The sequence below is a fragment of the Triticum dicoccoides genome, chromosome 6B, assembly GCF_002162155.2.
Source record: "Triticum dicoccoides isolate Atlit2015 ecotype Zavitan chromosome 6B, WEW_v2.0, whole genome shotgun sequence".
NCBI lineage: Eukaryota > Viridiplantae > Streptophyta > Magnoliopsida > Poales > Poaceae > Triticum > Triticum dicoccoides.
In genome coordinates this window covers 184,004,764-184,030,301 of record NC_041391.1, presented here as the reverse complement: position 1 = coordinate 184,030,301, position 25,538 = coordinate 184,004,764, and the positions used below count along the sequence as shown (strand labels likewise).

The following is a 25,538-nucleotide window of genomic DNA, read 5'->3' as shown; positions in this document are numbered from 1 at the left end:
CGCCGCCCCGACCCCGCCGCCCGGACGCCGCCCCGGACGCCGCCCCGACCCCGCCGCCCGGACGCTGCCCCGCCGCCCCGACGCCGCCTCGACCCCTGCCTCTCTACGAGGAGGTAACCCTAACCCCACCCGCTTATGTTGCAATTTTCACACCCTACCCAACCTGTGAAGTGCAATCTGCTGTCATAAACTGTGGCCTGTCACTATCCCATTTCATGCCATGCTAGTAACTAGGGTATTTTGGTGTGCATCTGACAAGACCTAGGCTCTAAATTGTAATGTTCATATTGGCACCAATCCTGACTACCACTATTGGTCTCATTGGTTTACTACTTTATTTTATCTTAATGTGATCAATTGTAGAAATACATCATATGTAAGATGCTATACTAAATACAACATATCTTCGCAGAGTATGCAAGAACCTTGCTGTTTCCCCCATTTCTGTGCTTGTGTGGAACGGAGAATGTAGAATAGGTTGCACATGCTTGAATATCTGGGGTAGGATTGTTTGCTTTGTCTAGTTCTTGCCAACAGATAGGACTTCATTTCTGTTTCATCAGGGCATGCAATAAACAAACACTGGACATGTCTGATTGGCTGCTAGTTACATAGTGTATGATCTATGCTTATGTTGCATTTTTTCATACACTACAGTACTTGTTGAATGCAATCTGTTGTCATAAAGTTTGATTTGTCCATGCCCTATTTCATGTTGTGTGAATAACAAGGGCATTTTGGTGTGCATTTGACAAGATCTAGGCTCTAAGTTGTAATGTTCAGACTGGTGGTAGTCCTGCTTGCCTTTGTTGCTCTCGTTGGTTTACTATTTTACTTTATCTTCTTTTGATCATTTGTATCAACTAGCAATACAGCAGATACAAGATGTTATACTTCATGCAACATCTCTTCGCAGAGTATATGAGTACATGGATTATTTTCTTATGTTATCTTTTCGTGCTCACTGTTTCCATTTACTTGCAGACATTGGGCCTCCTGAGGAGCTATACACATGTCAGAAACTACAGCAGTCAACTTTCAGGTTAGTAGCTGAACAAGTGCTATTTGGATTTTGATCACTGGTTCGCTACGGATGACTCTAATACCTTTTTGCTCTCTGCAGGTCTTATTCCAGTTGGTCCCCAAAGCTCAAAGCTGACAAGGTGAGTAGTAACCTTTGTACTTAGTTGTATTCTGTAGAGGCGTTTTTGACGACTTCATTGTAAAATGTGGTGCATGAAAAGATTATCTTTATTTCCCAGTTTAAGATGAACTGAGTAGGTTTGATTGAGTGCATGATCAGTATTTACACCGCTTGATCGAAACAATTCCGTCTTATTGCTCTCTTGGTCATCAACGTTTCTGCCTATGAGTTCGATCTTCTACCAACTAGTAGAGAATAACATCTCACCACTGATGATAATTGTGTTCTAGCATCGCACATTGCTGCATTAAACAAGTTGGGTACAATAATAGCCTTTCATAACTTATAATGACAAACATTGGTTCCATTAACCCCACAAATCCCTATGCCACTGGATCCAAACATGCATATGGCACAGGATCAGAACGACGACGACGACGACGATGATACATTTGGCAACGTCGATCAGTACTTTGCCGAGCATGGGTACGATGGCGACTTCATGGGGCCTCCTTCTCAAGAACCAAACCCAACAAAAGACGTGTGCGATCTAGCTCGTACCGCGGAGAAGCCAAGTTGCAACAGGCGCCGTCTGGCGTTCAGCTCTCAGGAGACGCCTCCAGCTGCCGACTTCACCGAGCCTCAGATAGGTGAGGTGCGAAATATTATCAGCCCCAACACACTCAAGAAGGCGGTCTGTGAGCAGAACTCGGTCCCATTACAGGAGAAGAAGAAGGCACGCAAAAGAAAGACTAAGAAGGGTGCGAGCCAGCCGGCACCGAGTACGATCCGTGCTCAGGACGGGCCACCTTCACCGCAGGATATCTCGAGGAGGGTGCATGTGGCGGGTAGGGCGATGCTACCACCAAATATGCTCAATGCTGCAACCGGTGCTATGCGGAGTCTGCACGACAGTGTTCTTTCTTTGGAGAAGCGGCGTCTCAGAGAGAAGGATGTGGCATACCCGGTTTTCGTGGCCAAGGTGCCAGAGGGCAAGGGCTTTGTGGATGGCGACATCGGGGGTACGATCGTCCTGCGGTTTGATGACATCTTTGCTATGTTTAACCTTCATCCGCTGCACTACACCTTCGTTCGGCTATTTTTGCTGAGTATGGAGATGCGGATCATTCGCGACAAGACCCCGGACATCGTGATAGTCGACCCCTTCTACATGCGTGCCAAGATCTTGGGCAGCGCTAGGGACCGGCAAGTCACGAGTTCTTACCTCGAAGGCGTCATTCTGGCAAACCAAGATAAGGATAACTTCCTCGTGCCTTACTTTCCCGAGTAAGTCCTCCCCTCAACCGGCCCGTAACATATGAATTCTTACTTTTCGATCGTTTTTCTTTTAACATTCCGTGTTCTCTGCAGTGACACACGTTGCACGCTCATCCTCCTAAGCCCCAAATATTCCATGGCCACGTATTTCGACCCGGACCGTCAGTCGAACGTAGACTACACAAATGTAAAGAAGGTTCTTGATGATGTTCTCCCCGGCTACGCCCAATCTGGAGGCACCTTCACCAGGCCTATTCGTAAGTACGGCAAGCACGTGTTCTCCCACAATACGACGTTCTGCTGCGTCAAGCAGCCGCCTGGAGGTCAGAAGGGTGCCTACTACGCCATCCATCACAGGCGGGCGATCGTACGGGACCATCATCAACTTCTGCTACCGAGTAAACTCCAAGATTGGGCCGCGAGCGTGTCGGCAATCCAGGATGCGGACCTCCGACAAGAATTCTTTCGCATCCAGTCGGAGTTTGCGGAAATCATCCATCAAGATGTCCTTCGTACCTCGGGGCAGTTCTACCTCAGAAATCAACCGTCCAACAGTGACATCGACACAATGCTACAAATGCAGGATGACAACGCCCGTTCTTTCATGACTCCCACGATAGACGGCGGCTTCATCCACGCTCCGGTCCCTTGAGTCGAGTTGTCTAGTTCTGAAACATCGATTGGCTCATGTTGTAATTAAACTTTAATGAACTTGTAGTATGTCTCTTTGGTTTCGAGAGTCGTTCAACTTAGATGTAATCGATGCTATTAATGTCTTGCTTTTCTCTTCCGATCGTTCTGTTGCATAATTATATATTGCTTATGTATTGTCTGTGAATTGGTACTAACGTTTCGTTTGGCTAGTGCATAGCGATGCCGACGTATGTCGTGTACAAGGGTAAGGTTCCCGGAGTCTACGATGACTGGGAGGAGTGTCGGAGATAGGTTCACCGATTCAGCGGTAACAGTTACAAAGGGTACACCACTAGGGCCGAGGCCGAATCTAGATACGCCCGCTATCTAGCGGGAGAGGGGAGGGAGCGTTGGAGGAACCGGATGAAGACGAGTTTCATCGTGATGATGCTCATCGTGATGACCGCAGCTCTCTTCTATGTGATGGTAGTTTAGATGATCGATATCGACTTGTAATACGAAGACAAACTCGCTACTCGCGGTCTCGAGACTTGTAATATAATGTTCTATCTTTGTTCGGTCTTTTTAATTCGGAGACTAATATGATGAATTGTATTCGGAGACTAATATGATGAATTGTATTCAAAGACTAATCTTCTATTGTATTTGATGAATCTATTGTTGATGTGTGCTGTCTATATTTTGTCAAATTATACATTTTGTAACCTGTGCAAAAAACAGAAAATAAAAAAATAAAAAAACCTAATATTCATACTAATGGCGCATCACACGACAGTGCGCCATTACTAATGGCGCATCACCGGGTAGTGCGCCATTAGTATGCTGCGGTTACTAATGGCGCATCCAGAGGTGGTGCGCCATTAGTATGCCAAAGCACCTGGGTATACATGCCCCCTGGGAGGCATACTAATGGGGCACCCTCGCATATACTAATGGCGCACCAGGTGGTGCGCCATTAGTAAAAATTACTAATGGCATGCTATCAATGGCGCACCAGTGATGCGCCATTAATGGCCATATTAGGTGCGCCATTAGTAGTGGTATTTCTAGTAGTGCCAGTTTTGCCATGAGAGTCCACCATATCTACCTATGGATTGAGTAAGATCCTTCAAGTAAGTTGTCATGTTGCGTGCAATAAAAATTGCTCTCTAAATATGTACGACTTATTGGTGTGGAGAATATATATATAGGGAAAATGCATCCTACTACCGGGTGTAGCTACACCCATTTCTCATATACTACTATGTGGTAGTATACATACTACTTTATCATTTTTAGTATGTTCATATACTATATCTAAGATACTACAAGGCGAGTTATGTGAAAAAATTGCATGTGAGCCAATGTTTTTATCATATTTGTGAAAACACATACATATTTGTACGTAAAAAGAAGTATGCTAAAAATATACTACAGACTACCTAAAAAATAGTATATATACTACGTAAATATTTTTACATACTACATACTACGCATACATACACTGCGGTATGGTAGATACTACCTAAAACATACAAAATAAAAATGGGTGTAACTACACCCGGGAGTAGGGAAAAATTGTATATATATATATATATATATATATATATATATATATATATATATGTTGCTGTTGTAAGAATGATCATGATGCCCTCATGTCCGTATTTTATTTTATCGACACCTCTATCTCTAAACATGTGGACATATTTTTTGATATCAGCTTCCGCATGAGGACAAGCGAGGTCTAAGCTTGGGGTAGTTGATACGTCCATTTTGCATCATGATTTTATATCGATATTTATTGCATTATGGGCTGTTATTTCACGTTATGTCACTATACTTATGGCTATTCTCTCTTATTTTACAAGGTTTACATGAAGAGGGAGAATGCCGACAGCTGGGATTCTGGGCTGGAAAAGGAGCAAATATTAGAGACCTATTCTGCACGACTCCAAAAGTCCTGAAACTCCACGAAAGTTAATTTTGGAATTAATAAAAAATACTGGGCGAAGAAAGTACCAGAGGGGACCCACACCCTGGCCATGACAGTGGGGGGCGCGCCCTACCCCCCTGGGCGCGTCCCTGCCTCGTGGGCCCCCTGGCAGGCCTCCGGTGACGATCTTCTGCTATATGAAGTCTTTTACCCTGGAAAAAAAATCATAAGCAAGCTTTCAAGTCGAAACACCGCCACCACGAGGCGGAACCTTGGCGGAACCAATCTAGGGCTCCGGCGGAGCTGTTCTATCGGGTCCCTCCAGGAGGGGGAAATCATCACCATAGTCATCACCATCGATCCTCTCATCGGGAGGGGGTCAATCTCCATCAACATCTTCACCAGCACCATCTCCTCTCAAACCCTAGTTCATCTATTGTATCCAATGTTTGTCCCAAAACCTTAGATTGGTACCTGTGGGTTACTAGTAGTGTTGATTACTCCTTGTAGTTGATGCTAGTTGGTTTATTTGGTGGAAGATCATATATTCAGATCCTTTATGCATATCAATACCCCTCTGATTATGAACATGAATATGTTTGTGAGTATTTACGTTTGTTCTTGAGGACATGTGAGAAGTCTTGCTGTAAGTAGTCATGTGAATTTGGTATTCGTTCGATATTTTGATGAGATGTATGTTGTCTCTCTTCTAGTGGTGTTATGTGAATGTCGACTACATGAAACTTCACCATTGTTTGGGCCTAGGGGAAGGCATTGGGAATTAATAAGTAGATGATGGGTTGCTAGAGTAACAGAAGCTTAAACCCTAGTTTCTGCGTTGCTTCGTAAGGGGCTGATTTGGATCCACATGTTTCATGCTATGGTTAGGTTTACCTTAATTCTTCTTTCATAGTTGCGGATGCTTGCGAGAGGGGTTAATAATAAGTGGGATGCTTGTCCAAGGAAGGGCAGTACCCAAGCACCATTCCACCCACATATAAAATTATCAAAGTAACGAACGCGAATCATATGAGTGTGATGAAAACTAGCTTGACGATAATTCCCATGTGTCCTCGAGAGCGCTTTTTCTCTATATAAGAATATGTCCAGGCTTGTCCTTTGCTACAAAAAGGATTGGGCCATCTTGCTGCACCTTATTTACTTTTGTTACTTGTCACCCGTTACGAATTACCTTATCACAAAACTATCTGTTACCGATAATTTCAGTGCTTGTAAAGAATACCTTACTGAAAACCGCTTGTCATTTCCTTCTGCTCCTCGTTGGGTTCGACACTCTTACTTATCGAAAGGACTACGATAGATCCCCTACACTTGTGGGTCATCAATGCCCTCCGCCACCCGTTTGGTCGCCGAAGTGCGAAACCCGCACCCTTTGCAGCGTTTGGTCATCGCCGGCGGCTAAACGCCGACGATTTGACCCAGTTGACCAGGGATTTGACCCCCCTAGGTCACTGACATGTGGGCCCCGCCCCTAGTCCAACCTAAGTTACTAATTAAACTAATCCAAATTAGTTATTTAACTAACTGTGACACTGACCAGTGGGTCCCACTGGTCAGGATTGACCTGGACCACACAGTTCACCTGCTGACGCAGTGTTGATGCAGTAATGCCTTTTCTGGATTTATTCTTTGCAGGAAATTCCAGAAAATAGTGCTAACTTCAAAAAATCATAGAAATTAATCTGTAACTCCAAATGCAAAAATTTATATATGAAAAATGATCAGAAAAATCCAATTTATCCATCTGTACTGGTTTCAAGCATGTTTAAGCAACTTAACCTTGCTGTTTATTGCAAAACATGATAAAGCACTGTTTAAATTCATAAGATGTGTTTGGGGTTGAACCTTTGGTTCAAAATGGCTCAAACCCATCTGGTTGTAGTTGCATTAGCCCAACACACTCATTTTGCCTTGTCATATGCATGCATCATATTGTTGCATACTGTCGTGTATTGATTGTGTTACCGGTATGTTCTCTGCGGTAGTCTGTTCCTGAGGATTACCGTGAGTATCCAGCCGAAGGACAGTACCCATCTACCGATCTACCAGGCAAGCAATCACCATTTGATCATATCGATAAAATCCCATATTCTCGCTCCTGCTCTCATTTACTGCATTTAAGACAACAACGTTTCAAACTGCTTTGTGCTACGGTAGTTGAACCCGTTTTCCTCTGCATGACCTGTCATTGCCACAGTAACTAGATGAAACCCACTAGCATGTGTAGGAGTTGATTGAGCCATGTTTGTGTTTCCTACCTTGCTACGCCTGCTATGCTTAGAGTCGTGTCAGGTCTGGTTCATCTGGGTGATGGGCTAGAGTGAAATGATCATGTCGGTGATGAGAGTGAAGTGTTGAACACAATTTGGTAAAGGTATCGATTAGAGGCCATGTAGGAGTATATGGTGGGTTGTTTCATTGGAACTGTCCCTAAGAACTGAGATCTGTATGTGTGATGTAAGATTCAGCTACTACCATGCATTGGGCCCGAAACCAATGGACCCTCTCGGCTTATTAACCACCCTTGTCCTCTGTCCAGGAGTTGCAAGTAGTTTCTGGTGTTTGTAGTATACTAGAGGCCGTGCGCAATGCTGACCCTTGGGGTGGGCTGTGATGCGGTAGGTACGTGGCACGGTGTACCGGGCGCCTGTTTGGTGTCTCAGGAACCATGCACACATTGTTCGGGGCCGTATGTGGAAACCTCAGCCGGACTCCCTGCGGATGGAACCTGGATAAGCGATAAACCTGGACTAGGGACTTGAGTGTTTAGTCAGGCCGTGGCCGACACCCTCGTTGGGCTTCCGCTTGAAGGTTGCCGAGTACATGTCGTGTAAATGGCGATAAGTGGTTGAAGCATGTGTGAAGAAGTACACCCCTGCAGGTTAACAACATCTATTTGAATAGCCACGTCCATGGTAAAGGACCACTAGGTTTCCTATATAGTTCATAGACAAGTAAATGGAAACTACTAGAAGCCTCAAGACAAGTGTGAGTGCCGTGGATGGCCCTTCCGTAGGATGATGGAAGAGGATCCGCGGTAGTGTATTGTTGCGGTGAGTAGTGGACTCGTGTGCGCAAAACATTTACAAGTTGCTGTCTCGTAGGATAGATTAGCCAAGAGTCAAAGCTGGCTTGCTGCAATAAACTCCACTATCCCTTTGTTGATAATGTGCATATATGTAGGATCTGATGTAAGTCTTGCTGAGTACCTTTGTACTCATGTTTGCTTAATTACTGTTGCAGAAGAGAATGTCGCCCCTTCTGAAGGGTTTTATGTAGACCTCGACGTTTATGAGTAGCTTGATGCCCAGGTGGTGATCCTGAGCATGTGAAGGACCCTTGTAGATAGATAGGCTTCCTCAAGCCTTTTTGCTTTCTAGTTGTCTGTACTCAGACAAGTTGCTTCCGCTTGTGCTTGTATGCTTGTATGACTTGAATGTTGGGTCGAGTGACCCCTATCTGTATGGATGATATGTATGGCTCTCTGGAGCCTTTTAAATAAAGTACTTGAGTTGTAGAGTTTTGTTGTGATGCCATGTTGTATTTGCACATATCAAGCATATTGTGTGTATGATTTGAAATGCTTGGTATGTGTGGGATCTGACAACCTAGTTGTTTATCCGTGGTAGCCTCTCTTACCGGGAAATGTACCCTAGTGCTTCCACCGAGCCTTGGTAGCTTGCTACTACTCCGGAACACTCAGGCTGGCTGGCATGTGTCCTTCTTCGTTCCTGTGTCTGTCCCTTCGGGGAAATGTCACGCCTTGTTCCTTTAAGTCCTTTTAGCTTGCTATGACTTGGGTTCATACGTTGTTGATCGAGACGTTCGTTGCTGGGTCATGTATGCCTGTCCCTATAAGTTAGCGCCACTTTGGGTTCACGACTAGTCATGTCAGCCCGGGTTCTTACTCATATGGATGCTAGCAACACTATCATATACGTGAGCCGAAAGGCGCAAACGGTCCCTGGCCAGGTAAGGTGGCACCCATGGGGATACCGTGCGTGAGGCCGCAAAGTTATAGGATGTGTGACATGCTAGATCGGTGTGACTTAGAATCGGGGTCCTGATAGCGTTGGCATCAGAGCCAGACTGCCTATAGGTTATTCAAGCCAAACTGGTCAATGTCGAGTCTAGAAATGCTTTAGTTATATGTAGGGGAATTGATTGTGGGATGGAACGTAAGGCTCTTTTTACTCCATTACCTCATGACATTCTGCTCTGAGTCAATCCATTCTTTCCATGGGGGTTAAGGACTAGGATCTCATCTTTCTATCAGGTTCACGTGTTACTAATCCGTAGACTCTTATAAGATTGTTGGTTACACTACACAAAAAATACACTTCCATGATGATACGTGTTTGTCATAGTAGGTCACGTTTTGTGTCATGCATGTACATCCATGATGATTTTATGATAGAATCAAGATAGTCATACCTGTGCTGTCGTATAAGTGTTCCATGACATTACCAAAATTATCATCATGGAAGTGTCCACTTCCATGATGATAAATCGTGCGTCACAGAAGTGCTTTCGACAAGGGTGACCGACACGTGGCATCCACCAAAATGGAACGCCGTTAAGCTATCGGGTCTAGTTTTGGATCCGATAACCCGTTAACTGCCCCAACCAATGGGGATTTTCCACGTGTAAAATCATCATTGGCTGGAGGAAACACGTGTCGGCTCACCGTTGGGACAAATGTCATCCACTCATTTGACAGAAGGCGCCTATGATACGTCGACACGTGGCACGGCCCAACAGAGGCCCATTCCTGTGAAATGGCCGACCCGTTTGACTTGGTCAAAAGGTGGCGGGCTGGCCCATGGAAAGCCTGTTAACGGCCTGTTCGCATATAGCCCATTTACAGCCCGCTAACCCAGGGCCCGTTACGACCTATCCGAATTAGGCCGAGTAGCATCATCTGGGCCGTCCAATATAATTCCAGCCCGTTCTAACTTCCGGCCCATGTATGGCCCATGACGTCTTTCGGCCCATATGAGGCCCTTTGTAACTCTTGGCCCATTAACGACCATGGTGAAACTAGCCAGTAATGAACAAATTTTTGCCTCTGATGCGGCCCGGGGGGTTCCGGTAACCCCCCGCCCCCGGTACTCCGAAAAATACCCGATACACCTCGGAACTATTCCGATGTCCGAATATAGTCTTCCAATATATCAATCTTTATGGCTTGACCATTTTGAGACTCGTCGTCATGTCCGTGATCTCATCCGGGACTCCGAACAACCTTCGGTACATCAAATCACATAAACTCATAATACCAATCATCATCGAACGTTAAGCGTGCGGACCCTACGGGTTCAAGAACTATGTAGACATGACCGAGACACTTCTTCGGTCAGTAACCAATAGAGGAACCTGGATGCTCATATTGGTTCCTACATATTCTACGAAGATCTTTATCGGTCAAACCGCATAACAACATACGTTGTTCCCTTTGTCAATGCTATGTTACTTTCCCGAGATCCGTTCGTCGGTATCATCATACCTAGTTAATCTCGTTACCGGCAAGTCTCCTTACTCGTTATGTAATACTTCATCCCGTAACTAACTCATTAGTCACAATGCTTGCAAGGCTTATAGTGATGAGTATTACTGAGAGGGCCTAGAGATACCTCTCCGAAACACGGAGTGACAAATCCTAATCTTGATCTATGCCAACCCAACAAACACGTTCAGAGACACCTTTAGAGCACCTTTATAATCACCCAATTACGTTGTGACATTTGGTAGCACACAAAATGTTTCTCCGGTATTCGGGAGTTGCATAATCTCATAGTCTGAGGAACATGTATAAGTTATGAAGAGAGCAGTAGCAATGAAATTGTAACGATCATAATGCTAAGCTAACGGATGGGTCATGTCCATCACATCATTCTCCTAATGATGTGATCCCGTTCATCAAATAACAACACATGTCTATGATTAGGAAACATATCCATCTTTGATTAACGAGCTAGTCTAGTAGAGGCATACTAGGGACAATATGTTTTGTCTATGTATTCACACATGTACTAAGTTTCCGGTTAATAAAAATCTAGCATGAATAATAAACATTTATCATGAAATAAGGAAATAAATGATAACTTTATTATTGCCTATAGGGCATATTTCCTTTAGTCTCCCACTTGCACTAGAGTTAATTACCTAGATTACATAGTAATGATTCTAACACCCATGGAGCTTTGGCGCTAATCATGTTTTGCTCATGGAAGAGGCTTAGTCAATGGGTCTGCAACATTCAGATCCGTGTGTATCTTGCAAATCTCTATGTCCCCCTCCGACACTTGATGATGGATGGAATTGAAGCATCACTTGATGTGCTTGGTTCTCTTGTGAAATCTGTATTCCTTTGCCAAGGCAGTTGCACCAGTATTGTCACAAAAGATTTTCATTGGACCTGATGCACTAGGTATGACACCTAGGTCGGATATGAACTCCTTCATCCAAACTCCTTCATTTGCTGTTTCCAAAGCAGCAATGTACTCCACTTCACACGTAGATCCCGCGACGACGCTTTGCTTGGAACTGCACCAACTGACAGCTCCTCCATTCAATAAAAGCACTATCCAGTTTGCGACTTAGAGTCATCCGGATTAGTGTCAAAGCTTGCATCGATGTAACCGTTTACGACGAGCTCTTTTTCACCTCCATAAATGAGAAACATATCCTTAGTACTTTTCAGGTATTTCAGGATGTTCTTGACCGCTGTCCAGTGTTCCACTCTGGTATTACTTTGGTACCTCCCTGCTATGCTTATAGCAAGGCACACATCAGGTTTGGTACACAACATTGCATACATGATAGAACCTATGGCTGAAGCATAGGGAATGACCTTCATTTTTTCTCTATCTTCTACAGTGGTTGGGCATTGAGTCTGAATCAACTTCACACCTTGTAACACAGGCAAGAACCCTTTCTTTGACTGATCCATTTTGAACTTCTTCAAAACTTTATCAAGGTATGTGCTTTGTGCAAGTCCAATTAAGCATCTTGGTCTATCTCTATAGATCTTGGTGCCCAATATGTAAGCAGATTCTCTGAGGTCTTTCATAGAAAAACTCTTATTCAGGTATCCCTTTATGCTATCCAGAAATTCTATATCATTTCCAATCAACAATATGTCATCCACATATAATATCAGAAATGCTACAGAGCTCCCACTCACTTTCTTGTAAATACAGGCTTCTCCAAAAGTCTGTATAAAACCATATGCTTTGATGACACTACCAAAACGTTTATTCCAACTGCGAGAGGCTTGCACCAGTCCATAAATGGATCGCTGGAGCTTGCACACTTTGTTAGCACCTTTTGGATCGACAAAACCTTCTGGTTGCATCATAGACAACTCTTCTTCCTGAAGTCCATTCAGGAATGCAGTTTTGACATCCATCTGCCAAATTTCATAATCATAAAATGCGGCAATTGCTAACATGATTCGTACAGACTTAAGCATCACTACGGGTGAGAAAGTCTCATCGTAGTCAACTCCTTGAACTTGTCGAAAACCTTTCACAATAAGTCGAGCTTTGTAAACAGTAACAGTACCGTCTGCGTCGGTCTTCTTCTTAAAGATCCATTTATTTTCTATGGCTTGCCGACCATCGGGCAAGTCCACCAAAGTCCACACTTTGTTCTCGTACATGGATCCCATCTCAGATTTCATGGCCTCAAGCCATTTCGCGAAATCTGGGCTCATCATTGCTTCCTCATAGTTCGTAGGTTCACCATGTTCTAGTAACATGACTTCCAGAACAGGATTACAGTACCACTCTGGTGTGGATCTTACTCTGGAAGACCGAGGTTCGGTAGTAACTTGATTTGGAGTTTCATGATCATCATCATTAACTTCCTCACTAATTAGTGTAGGAATCACCCGAACTAATTTATGAGATGAACTACTTTCCAATAAGGGAGAAGGAACAATTACCTCATCAAGTTCTACTTTCCTCACACTCACTTCTTTCGAGAGAAACTCCTTCTCTAGAAAGGATCCATTCTTAGCAACAAAGATTTTGCCTTTGGATTTGTGATAGAAGGTGTACCCAACAATTTCCTTTGGGTATCCTATGAAGACACACTTCTCCGATTTGGGTTTGACCTTATCAGGTTGAAGCTTTTTCACATAAGCATCGCAGCCCCAAACTTTAAGATATGACAACTTTGGTTTCTTGCCAAACCACAGTTCATAAGGCGTCGTCTCAACGGATTTTGATGGTGCCCTATTTAAAGTTAATGCAACCGTCTCTAAAGCATAACCCCAAAACAATAGTGGTAAATCAGTAAGAGACATCATAGATCGCACCATATCCAATAAAGTGTGGTTACGATGTTCGGACACACCATTTCGTTGTGGTGTTCCAGGTGGCGTTAATTGTGAAACTATCCCATGGCGATTTAAATGAAGGACCAAACTCGTAACTCAAATATTCTCCTCCATGATCAGATCATAGAAACTTTATTGTCTTGTTACGATGATTTTCCACTTCACTCTGAAATTCTTTGAACTTTTCAAATGTTTCAGACTTATGTTTCATTAAGTAGATATAACCATATCTGCTCAAGGCATCTGTGAACGTAAGAAAATAACGATACCCACCATGAGCCTCAATACTCATTGGACCGCATACATCGGTATGTATTATTTCCAATAAGTCAGTAGTTCGTTCCATTGTTCCGGAGAACGGAGTTTTAGTCATCTTGCCCATAAGGCACGGTTCGCAAGCACCAAGTGATTCCAAAAGTCCATCAGCATGGAGTTTCTTCATACACTTTACACCGATATGACCCAAACGACAGTGCCACAAATAAGTTGCACTATCATTATCAACTTTGCATCTTTTGGCATCAATATTATGAATATGTGTATCATCACTATCGAGATTCAACAAAAATAGACCACTCAGCAAGGGTGCATGACCATAAAAGATATTACTCATATAAATAGAACAACCATTATTCTCTGATTTAAATGAATAACCATCTCGCATCAAACAAGATCCAGATATAATATTCATGCTTAACGATGGCACCAAATAACAATTATTCAGGTCTAAAACTAATCCCGATGGTAGATGTAGAGGTAGCGTGCCGACGGCGATCACATCGACCTTGGAACCATTTCCCACGCGCATCATCACCTCGTCCTTAGCCAATATTTGTGTAATCCGTAGCCCCTGTTTCAAGTTGCAAATATGAGCAACAGAACCAGTATCAAATACTCAGGCACTATTACGAGCATTAGTAAGGTAAACATCAATAACATGTATATCAAATATACCTTTCACTTTGCCATCCTTCTTATCAGCCAAATACTTGGGGTAGTTTCGCTTCCAGTGACTAGTCCATTTGAAGTAGAAGCACTCAGTTTTAGGCTTAGGTCCAGACTTGGTTTTCTTCTCTTGAGCAGCAACCTTTTTGCCGTTCTTCTTGAAGTTCCCCTTATTCCATTTGCCCTTTTTCTTGAAACTAGTGGTCTTGTTGACCATCAACACTTGATGCTCCTTCTTGATTTCTACCTCCGCAGCCTTTAGCATCGCGAAGAGCTCGGGAATAGTCTTGTTCATCCCTTGCATATTATAGTTCATCATGAAGCCTTTATAGCTTGGTGGCAGTGATTGAAGAACTCTGCAATGACACTATCATCAGGAAGATTAACTCCAATTGAGTCAAGTGTTTATGGTACCCAGACATTCTGAGTATATGTTCACTGACCGAACTATTCTCCTCCATTTTGCAGCTATAGAACTTGTTGGAGACTTCATATCTCTCAACTCAGGCATTTTCTTGAAATATTAACTTCAACTCTTCGAACATCTCATATGCTCCATGACGTTCAAAACGTCTTTGAAGTCCCGATTCTAAGCTGTAAAGCATGGCACACTGAACTAATGAGTAGTCATCAGCTTTGCTTTGCCAGACGTTCTTAACGTCATTGGTAGCATCTGCAGTAGGCCTGGCACCCAACGGTGTTTCCAGTACGTAATTCTTCTATGCAGTAATTAGGATAATCCTCAAGTTACAGACCCAGTCCATGTAGTTGCTGCCATCATCCTTCAACTTAGCTTTCTCTACGAACGCATTAAAATTCAAAGGAACGATAGCACGGACCATTGATCTACAATAACATAGACATGCAAAATAACTATCAGGACTAAGTTCATGATAAATTAAATTTCAATTAATCATATTACTTAAGAACTCCCACTTAGATAGACATCCCTCTAGTCATCTAAATGATCACGTGATCCAAATCAAGTAAACCATGTCCGATCATCACGTGAGATGGAGTAGTTGTCAATGATGAACATCACTATGTTGATCATACCTACTATATGATTCACGTTCGACCTTTCAGTCTCAGTGTTCCGAGGCCATATCTGCATATGCTAGGCTCGTCAAGTTTAACCTGAGTATTCTGCGTGTGCAAAACTGGCTTGCACCAGTTGTATGTGAACGTAGAGATTATCACACCCGATCATCACATGGTGTCTCGGCACGACGAACTGTAGCAATGGTGCATACTCAGGGAGAACACTTATACCTTGAAATTTAGTAAGGGATCATCTTATAATGCTACCGCCGTACTAAGCAAAATAAGATGCATAAAAGATAAACATCACATGCAATCAAAATATGTGACATGATATGGCCATCATCATCTTGTGCTCATTACCTCCATCACCGAAGCAACATCATGATCTCCAACGTCACCGACGAGACACCTTGATCTCCATCGTAGCATCGTTGTCGTCTCGCTGACTATTGTTATTACAACTATCGCTACCGCTTAGTGATAAAGTAAAACAATTACATGGCGATGGCATTACATACAATAAAGTGAAAACCATATGGCTCCTGCCAGTTGCCGATAACTTTGTTTCAAAACATGATCATCTTCTACAACAGTTTATATCACATCATGCCATGACCATATCACATCATAGCAAGCCCTGGCAAAACAAGTTAGAAGTCCTCTACTTTGTTGTTGCAAGTTTTACGTGGCTGCTATGGGCTTCTGGCAAGAACTGTTCTTACCTACGCATCAAAACCACAACGAGTTTTCGTCAAATGTGCTGTTTTAACCTTCAACAAGGACCGGTCATAGTCAAACTCCATTCAACTAAAGTTGGAGAAACAGACACCTGCCAGCCACCTATGTGCATAAGCACGTCGGTAGAACCAGTCTCATGAACGCATTCATGTATGTCGGTCCGGGCCGCTTCATCCAACAATACCGCCGAATCAAAGTAAGACGTTGGTGGCAAGCAGTATGACTATTATCGCCCACAACTCTTTGTATTCTACTCGTGCATATAACATCTACGCATAGACCTGGCTCGGACCACTTTCAGGGAACGAATAATTTCAAAAAATTTCTTACGATCACGCAAGATCTATCTAGGTGATGCATAGCAACGAGAGGGGAGAGTGTGTCGACATACCCTCGTAGACCAAAAGTGGAATCGTTAAGTAAAGCGGTTGATGTAGTCGAACGTCTTCACGATCCAAACGATCAAGTACCGAATGCACGGCACATCCGTGATCTACACACGTTCAGCTCGGTGACATCCCTCGAACTCTAGGTCCAGCTAAGGCCGAGGGAGAGTTCCGTCAGCACGACGACATGGTGATGGTGATGATGAAGTTACCGGCGTAGGGCTTCGCCTAAGCACTACGATGATATGACCGAGGTGAAAAACTATGGAGGGGGCACCGCACACAGCTAAAGATCAACTTGTGTGTCTCTAAGGTGCCCCCTCCCCCATATATAAAGGAGGGAGGGAGGAGGAGGCCGGCCAGGGGAGGAGGCGCACCATGGGGGGGCAATCCTACTCCAAGTAGGATTCGCCCCCCCCCCTTTCCTATTCCAATAAGGAGTAGGGGGGAGATGGGGGAGGAGAGAAGGAAAGGGGGCCCGCCCCCCAAGTCCAATTCGGTTTGGGCTAGGGGGGCGCGTGCCACACCTTGACATGCCTCCTCTATTTCACCACTTGGCCCATGAGGCCCAATTACCCCCCGGGGGGTTCCGGTAACCAGGGACGGAGCCAGGATTCAAACATAGGGGGGGCGGCCGCCCCTTTAATTAGCCAGGATTCAAACATACTTGTTGCACCATTGGAGTTTCAATTGCATCCTTAAAATTTCAAATTAGTTGGTATGAGTAAATACAATGATGCAAGAGCAAAGTAGTATGAACCATAGCTACGGAACCTGACCTGAGAACAATTCTTCTTCTACTTTAAGCATTGACTTGGGGTTCGGAGTGGTGGTCCTCGTGCTTTGGGCACTGCAGTTGCCTTACTAACTGCTCGTGTTTGGGTGCTCAGTGGTGGAGACGGTGTTGTGTCAACATGAACTGGGTTACTATCTACTGGGGTTGGAGTTGGAAGGGGTGTAGTTGGTTCTCTGTCCAACTAGGTAGGGGTACAATCTGCGTGAGTCTAGGTTATGTGTGGTGGGGCTGGTTCTTGGGCAAGTACAACCGTGGTTCTATCTGCATCGACAGGTAGCACGATTTTTTCCGAAGACCGTGTTTTTACTCCCACAAATACTGCCATCACCCCCTCCAATTGAAATGGCTGATAAACAAGAAAAGTAATTGAATGTACAGACATTGTAAGATAGACAGGTGCAATAGATAGTAGGGAAGAAAACAGGGCATGAAATAATTCACATTTATGTTGTCTAACCAAACAGAATAGTAGGACATAATTTCACATATATGATGGCTAATTAAACAGGATAGCATGACACAATTTCACATGTATGATGGCTAACTAAACAGGATAGAATGACATACTTCAAAATATGATGACTATGTAAAGAGGATGACATGATATAACTATATGATGTGTCTATTAAAGTGGTTGGCATGCCATAAATCACAAACATGTCGTCAATGGAAACATGATGGCATGATATAATTCATAGATAGAATGACATAATTTAAAATATGATGACTATGTAAATAGGATGAGATGATATAACTATATTATGTCTTTAGAAAATGGGCTGGCATGCCATGATTTAGATACATGCTGTCTATGTAACCATCATGGCATGATATAATTCAAATATATGATTTATATACTAAGGAAGTGAGCAGAGGGCAATCACATATATGATGTGTCAACTAAGGAGATGACATTCAATATTGTGTATATGATGTAAAAACTAAGCATTGCAATACAACATATGCATGATATGAGTAATATAACCCTGCCAAGTTTGAGCATACACCTCAGGGGATAATAGGACTAGTCATGTTCCTCTGAATCCACCTCTGAAGAGCTATCTGTAACCAGCAAGATATCCACTTTAGCAGGTAGCATTGTCTGCTTTGAAGACCTTGTTTTCCCTCCAGATTTCTCCATCACCAATTCAAATGGCTGATGCACAGGAAGAGCAGTTGAATATACAAACATTGTCGACAAAAGCAATGAGAAATACAAAAAAGGATGGCATGATATAATTCACATATATGACGCTTGGCTAAACAGCATGGCATTGCATAATTCACATATATAATGCCTTGCAACAAGATAACATTGCATAATTCACATATATAATGTCTTGCAACAAGATGGCATTGCATAATTCACATATATGGTAATTAGACACTAAACAGGTGGCATTCACACAAAGCATGTCTAAACTAAGCAAATGACATAGCAATGCAAGATACCATACACACGATATGAGCAATATAACCCTGCCAAGTTAGAGCATGCACCTCGGGGGGGGGGGATAGGACACACATCTGTCTTTGAATCCTCCTCTGAGGAGCTATCTATAACCAGCAAGACATGCACTTCGTCAGATAGCATTGTCTGCTCTGAAGACCATGTTTCCACTCCAGATTTTTCCATGACCGTGCCGAATGGCTGATGCACAGGAAGAGTAATTGAATGTACTAAAATTATTGACAAATTTAAGACGTAATAAAAAAATGATGGCATGATATAATTCACATATAAGATGACTAGCTAACCAGGGTGGCATTGCAAAATTCACATATATGATGCCTGGCTAAACAAGATGGAATTGCATGATTCACATATACGATAAAGAAACTAAACATATGGCATAGACACAAAGCATGTCTAAACTAAGCAAATGACATCTTTCATGTATAGAGTAAGCAATGCAAGGCACCATATGCATGATATTACCAACATCAGCATGCCAAGTTAGAGTGAAGACCTCATGGGGTAAATAGGAGTGGTCTTCACCTTCTGAATCCCCCTCAGAACAGTTATCTTCCTCATGATTACAATCCGAAATGGGTGGAGGGGGGATGCCTTTGCGCCCACCATGGAGCGACGTATGCATGAAATTTTATTGCCATGCAAGGCTCGTCTCTTTTGCTCTAGATGGTCAGTTCCATTGTGTACAATAACTGACATGCATAGGAATAAAACATAGTGAGATTATGTAAGGAGTGCATGCACAAATCCAGAGTGATGGTAGCAAACTGTGGATAGACCCAAAACCAATGATAGCTGGCAGATAATAACTTTATTTAAAAAATACAAATAATGGCTCCTTTAATGTTTGTTTGCACCCAACATGAAACTCATAGTAGACATCCGAGATTAACCATATAGTAGACAGATAGTACTACACTACAAAAAAAATACACTTCCGTGATGATACGTGTTTGTCATAGTAGGTCGCGTTTTTTGTCATGCATGTACATCCATGATGATTTTATGACAGAATCAAGATAGTCATACCTGTCCTGTCGTAGAAGTGTTCCATGACATTACCAAAATTATCATCACGGAAGTGTCCACTTCCATGACGATAAATCACGCGTCAAAGAAGTGCTTTCGTCAAGGGTGATCGACATGTGGCATCCACCCTAACGGAACGTCGTTAAGCTATCAGGTGGGGTTTTGGATCCGATAACCCATTAACAGCCCCGACCAATGGGGATTTTCCACGTGTAAACTCATCATTGGCTGGAGGAAACACGTGTCGGCTCATCGTTGGGACAGATGTCATACACTCATTGGATAGAAGGCGCCTATGATACGTCGACACGTGGTACGCCCCAACAGAGGCCCATTCATGTGAAAAGGCCGACCCGTTTGACTTGGTCAAAAGGTGGCGGGCCGGCCCATGTAAAGCCTGTTAACGGCATGTTCGCATATAGCCCATTTACATCCTGCTAACCCAAGGCCCGTTACGCCCTATCCGAATTAGGCCCAGTAGCGTCATCTGGGCCATCCAATATGATTCCAGCCCGTTTTCACTTCTGGCCCATGTATGGCCCATGACGTCTTTCGGCCCATATGAGGCCCTATGTAACTCTTGGCCTATTAACGACCCGTGGTAAACTGGCCCGTAATGAACAGTGTATCACTTTACACCCATTAACGGTCCGTGGTGAAACTGGCCCGTAATGAATAGCGTATCACTTTATACCCATTAATGACCCGTTATTCCGTTGGGCCGTTTCTAGCCCATGTTATCTTTCGGCCTTCTCAGAGCCCATTTATTCTTGGGCTCATTTCCAGCATTCATTTACTTACGACCCGTTACTGCTTGTGGGCCAAATTCAACCCGTGGTTACAGTCGGCCCGTTTGTGGTCCGTTAATACGTTGGGCCATTTTCATAGCGTCATCAGATACGGCCTATTAACAATGGCCCGCTATGGTCGGCCCATGAACAAACAATTCCAACTCTAGCCCGTTTACGGCCATAATGCGGCATGTTATTGGCTCATGTTTGGCCAATCGATCATACGACCCGTATAAGGGCCATTGATGCTACGGCCCGTAGAAGGCCCATTGTTTCTACGGCCCGTAGAAGGCCCATTGTTTCTACGGCCCGTAGAAGGCCCACTGTTTCTATGTCCCATAGAAGGCCATTGTTTCTACGACCCGTAGGAGGCCCAGTGTCACTACAGTAAATATTAGCCCATGGTTATTGTGGCCTAGTTTTAAGAAATAGGTTATTGCAGCCACTAGCAAACCACGGAAAAAGAACTGCACTGACTACAAGCAAACAAATAAACAAGACAACAAGGAAATAAATAAGCAAGCAACTTATGCTAGGCTATCACGGCTATTACACATATTACATCCACTGGGCATCAAAGTTCGCCACCAGTGCAAATATAGGGAACAAAGCAGCATATAAATGCCGCAGCAAAACAAGTCCAGAACTGAAACCACTTTAGAAGAGTTCAAGAAACAATATCCTGGGTACCCATAATGCTGGCAAGATGCTTAGGAAGCTTATTAACTTTCTCTTGTTTGGCGCTTAAATCCTCCAGCGCTTGCTGTTGCACAAGAAAGTACGCATCTGAATTCTGCATGGACTTCCTCAGTCCTTCGACTTCTTGCTGCAGCATAGCTGACTGATGCCTTTCAGCTTGTAGCCGAGACTGAAGAAGCCGAAGTATTCAGGCAGCGAGTTCGAAGAGCTTGTGCCAGCAGTACTGGTCAGTAACTCGAACACCACATCAACGCAGGACTGTGGGGTTTTCTCACTGTCTACAAGATCGTTTTTTATCACCTTTCCTGGAGACCAACAGGGTTGTCTCACTATCTTGAACCTTATCTGCATTATTTTCTCTACCATTGCATAGTGGGGTGCTCTTCTCCAATATTCTGTTTGCATACTATAAGAGAAACAAGCAGACACATCACAGGTTTAGCTTGTAGTATACGAAACTCATTTTGGTAAAGCGGTTCAGTAGTAAGGTGGACAGGATAACAACATGAAACAAACATATTTCTATGTACTATGGTCAATGTATTGTCCATATCATTCTAGTTTATGTTCCCTAATCAAGATAGAGACACAGTTCAACTCATATATTTTTAAGACACAATAGCATAGAGAGAATATAAGTGTGAGAAACTACACAACATTGGCAGCACTTGTAATGTGCATCACATGAGAACATAACTGTTTATACAACATAAACTGAAATCAACATAGAGCAAGAAGTTAGAACAATAATCCAGTTAAAGAAATAGGTTTAAAACATACATGTTGCGCCATTGGAGTTTCAATTAGATCCTTCAAATTCAAAAGTAGTTGGTATGAGTAAATACAGTGATGCAACAGCAAAGGAGTATGCACAATAGCTACGGAATCTGCCTGGGAACAGTTGCTCTTATGCTTTAAACGTGGAGTTTGGGTTAGCTATGGTGGTCTTCGTGCTTTGGGCACTGCAGTAGCTTTAGAAACTGCTCGTGTGGTGGTACTCTATGGTGGACATGGTGCTTTGTCAACTAGAAGTGGGTTACTATCCGCTGGGGTTGCGGTTAGATGGGTTGTAGCTGGTTCTCTGCCCAACGGTGTAAGTGTGCAATCTGTAAGAGTCTCGATTATGTGTGGTGGGGCTAGTTTGTGGGCCAGTACGACCATGGTTCTATCTGCATCGACAGGTAGCACTGTCTTTTGTGAAGAACGGGGTTTTCTCCCTTAGATACTGCCATCACCCCCTCCAATTCAAATGGCTGATAAACAAGAAAAGAAATTGAACGTACAGACATTGTATGATAGAAAAATGTGGTAATTCACATATATGTTGTCTAACCAAACATGACAGCATGACACAATGTCACATATATGATGTCTAACTAAACATGATAGCATGACACAGTTTCAGATATATGATGGATAAATTAACAGGATATAGTGGCATAATTCAACATATGATGAGTACCTAAACAAGATGACATGACAAAACTATATGATGTCTTCTAAAATAGGTTGGGATGAAATAATTCACATACATGTTGTCTAAGTACACAGGATGGCATGATATAATTGACATAATTGATTCATATACTAAGCAGCTGGCACTCGCATGTATGATCTCTAAACTAAGCAGATAGAATTCAATATTGTGCATATGATGTCTAAACTAAGAAATGCAAGACACCATATGCATCATATGAGAAATATAAACATTGCAACTTAGAGCATACACCTCAGGTGGGATATAGGACTGGTCATCTGTCTCTGAATCGTCCTCTGAGGAGCTCCCTATAACCATCGAGATGTATGCTTCAACATGTACCATTGCCTGCTCTGAAGACCTTGTTTTCATTCTAGATTTTTTCCATAACCGGCTCAAATGGCTGATACACATGAAGAGTATCTAGAACTAAAATACGACTACATACATCTCCTTTTATCCATTTTGATGACAAGTAGTACTTCTTACCCAAAGGAACTTTATATCCAACAGACACAAAATATCCATTCGACTGTTGGAAATTACTGATCTGATGTCGAAGTAATTGCTGCATCGCCACCAAAACCCACCATTTCTTAAGCTAAAGTAGACCGAGTTAGTCCCTATATTAGCATATTACTAAGATAAACAGAAGGCACTGTAGAAACATTTAGGACGTGAGCTTGTCAATCTGAATGTGGAGGGACACCAGCTTAGCCCCGGCCAGCAGCTTGGGCGGAACTGTCAAGAAGGTCAGCTCCTGCACGTCGACGTCGCCAGGATCCTTGCTGCTTGTCACCTCCATTTCCACCTTGACGGCGTCGGTCGTGCCTTTGGGCTCCCCCAGCGGGCCGTTCGCCCACAGCTTGGCCATGTAGTGCGGCAGTGGGGACATGCCCTGAGCGAGTCCTGGACTAGGGGGTGTCCGGATAGCCGAACTATCATCTTTGGCCGGACTCCAAGACTATGAAGATACAAGATTGAAGACTTCATCTCGTGTCCGGATGGGACTTTCCTTGGCGTGGAAGGCAAGCTTGGTGATACGGATATGTAGATCTCCTACCATTGTAACCGACTCTGTGTAACCCTAGCCCTCTCCGGTGTCTATATAAACCGGAGGGTTTTAGTCCGTAGGACGAACAACAATCATACCATAGGCTAGCTTCTAGGGTTTAGCCTCCTTGATCTCGTGGTAGATCTACTCTTGTACTACCCATATCATCAATATTAATCAAGCAGGAGTAGGGTTTTACCTCCACCGAGAGGGCCTGAACCTGGGTAAAAACATCGTGTCCCTTGTCTCCTGTTACCATCCGCCTAGACGCACAGTTCGGAACCCCCTACCCGAGATCCGCTGGTTTTGACACCGACATTGGTGTTTCGTTGAGAGTTCCTCTGTGTCGTCACCTATAGGCCCGATGGCTCCTTCGATCGTCAACAACAACACGGTCCAGGGTGAGACTTTTCTCCCCAGATAGATCTTCGTATTCAGCGGCTTTGCACTGTGGGCCAATTCACTTGGCCATCTGGAGCAGATCGAAAGCTATGCCCCTGGCCATCAGGTCAGATTTGGAAGTTTGAAATATATGGCCGACATCCGCGGAGACATGATCTTCGACGGATTCGAGCGACAGCCGAGCGCGCCGCACTGTCATGATGGGCATGATTTAGCTCTGCTACCGGACAGTGCCCTGGAGGCCGCACAAGAGTCCGCTCCGACCCTTAGCTCAGAGCCGACTGCGCTGATCGAGGATGGGTGGATGGACACCACCTCGGGGGCTTCTACCTCTACGGCGATAGAGCCGGATAACGACCCTGTCCCTTGTGAAGCTCGTGACTCCAAGGTGCCGGACTCCTCTCCGGACCCCGAACCTTCCACGCCCCTGCCAATCGAATCCGATTGGGCGCCGATCATGGAGCTCACCGCTGCGGACATCTTTCAGCACTCGCCTTTTGGCGACATCCTGAATTCTCTAAAGTGTCTCTCTTTATCAGGAGAGCCCTGGCCAGATTATGGTCAGAACGGTTGAGATGCGGATGACGAAGAAATTCAAAGCCCACCCACCACCCACTTAGTAGCCACTGTCGATGACTTAACCGACATGCTAGACTTCGACTCCGAAGACATCGACGGTATGGGCGACGATGCCAGAGACGACCAAGAACCAGCGCCTACAGGGCACTGGAAAGCCACCTCGTCATACGACATATACATGGTGGACATCCCAAAGGATAGGAATGGCGATGGAACAGCGGAGGACGACCCCTCCAAGAAACAGCCTAAGCACCAGCGTCAGCGACGCCGCTCTAAATCCCGCCACAACAAAAATGGAGATTCCGGCACCGGAGACAATAACACCCCGGACAGTGCCGAAGACAACCCCCTCCAGCAAGATTCAGCACAGGAGGATGGAGAAGCTAGCCCTCATGAGAGAGCGACAAACAGAAAGGTAGAGGACGATAATTATATGCCTCCCTCCAAAGACGAGGCAAGCCTCGACGACGAAGAATTTGTCATGCCTGAGGATCCCGTCGAACAAGAGCATTTCAAACGCAGGCTTATGGACACGACAAGCAGCCTCAAGAAAAAGTAGCAACAGCTTAGAGCTGACCAAGACCTGCTAGCCGACAGATGGACTGAAGTCCTTGCGGCCGAAGAGTATGAACTCGAACGCCCCTCCAAAAGCTACCCCAAACGCAAGCTGCTACCCCGATTAGAGGAGGAAGCACATAAACCTACATCACCAGTGCACAATACGGCCGACCGGCCACCTCGTGGCCGCGATAGAGAGGCCTCTAGGCC

General features: G+C 44.1%; 1 long non-coding RNA gene across 1 annotated transcript; it reads left to right on the top strand.

Moving 5' to 3' along the window:
• Positions 1–966: 966 nt before the first annotated feature.
• Positions 967–12,967, top strand: LOC119322929. The gene is made up of 3 exons (XR_005155976.1): positions 967–1,042; positions 1,124–1,163; positions 12,948–12,967. It is a non-coding gene; the product is annotated as an uncharacterized LOC119322929 (long non-coding RNA).
• The last annotated feature ends 12,571 nt before the right edge of the window (positions 12,968–25,538 follow it).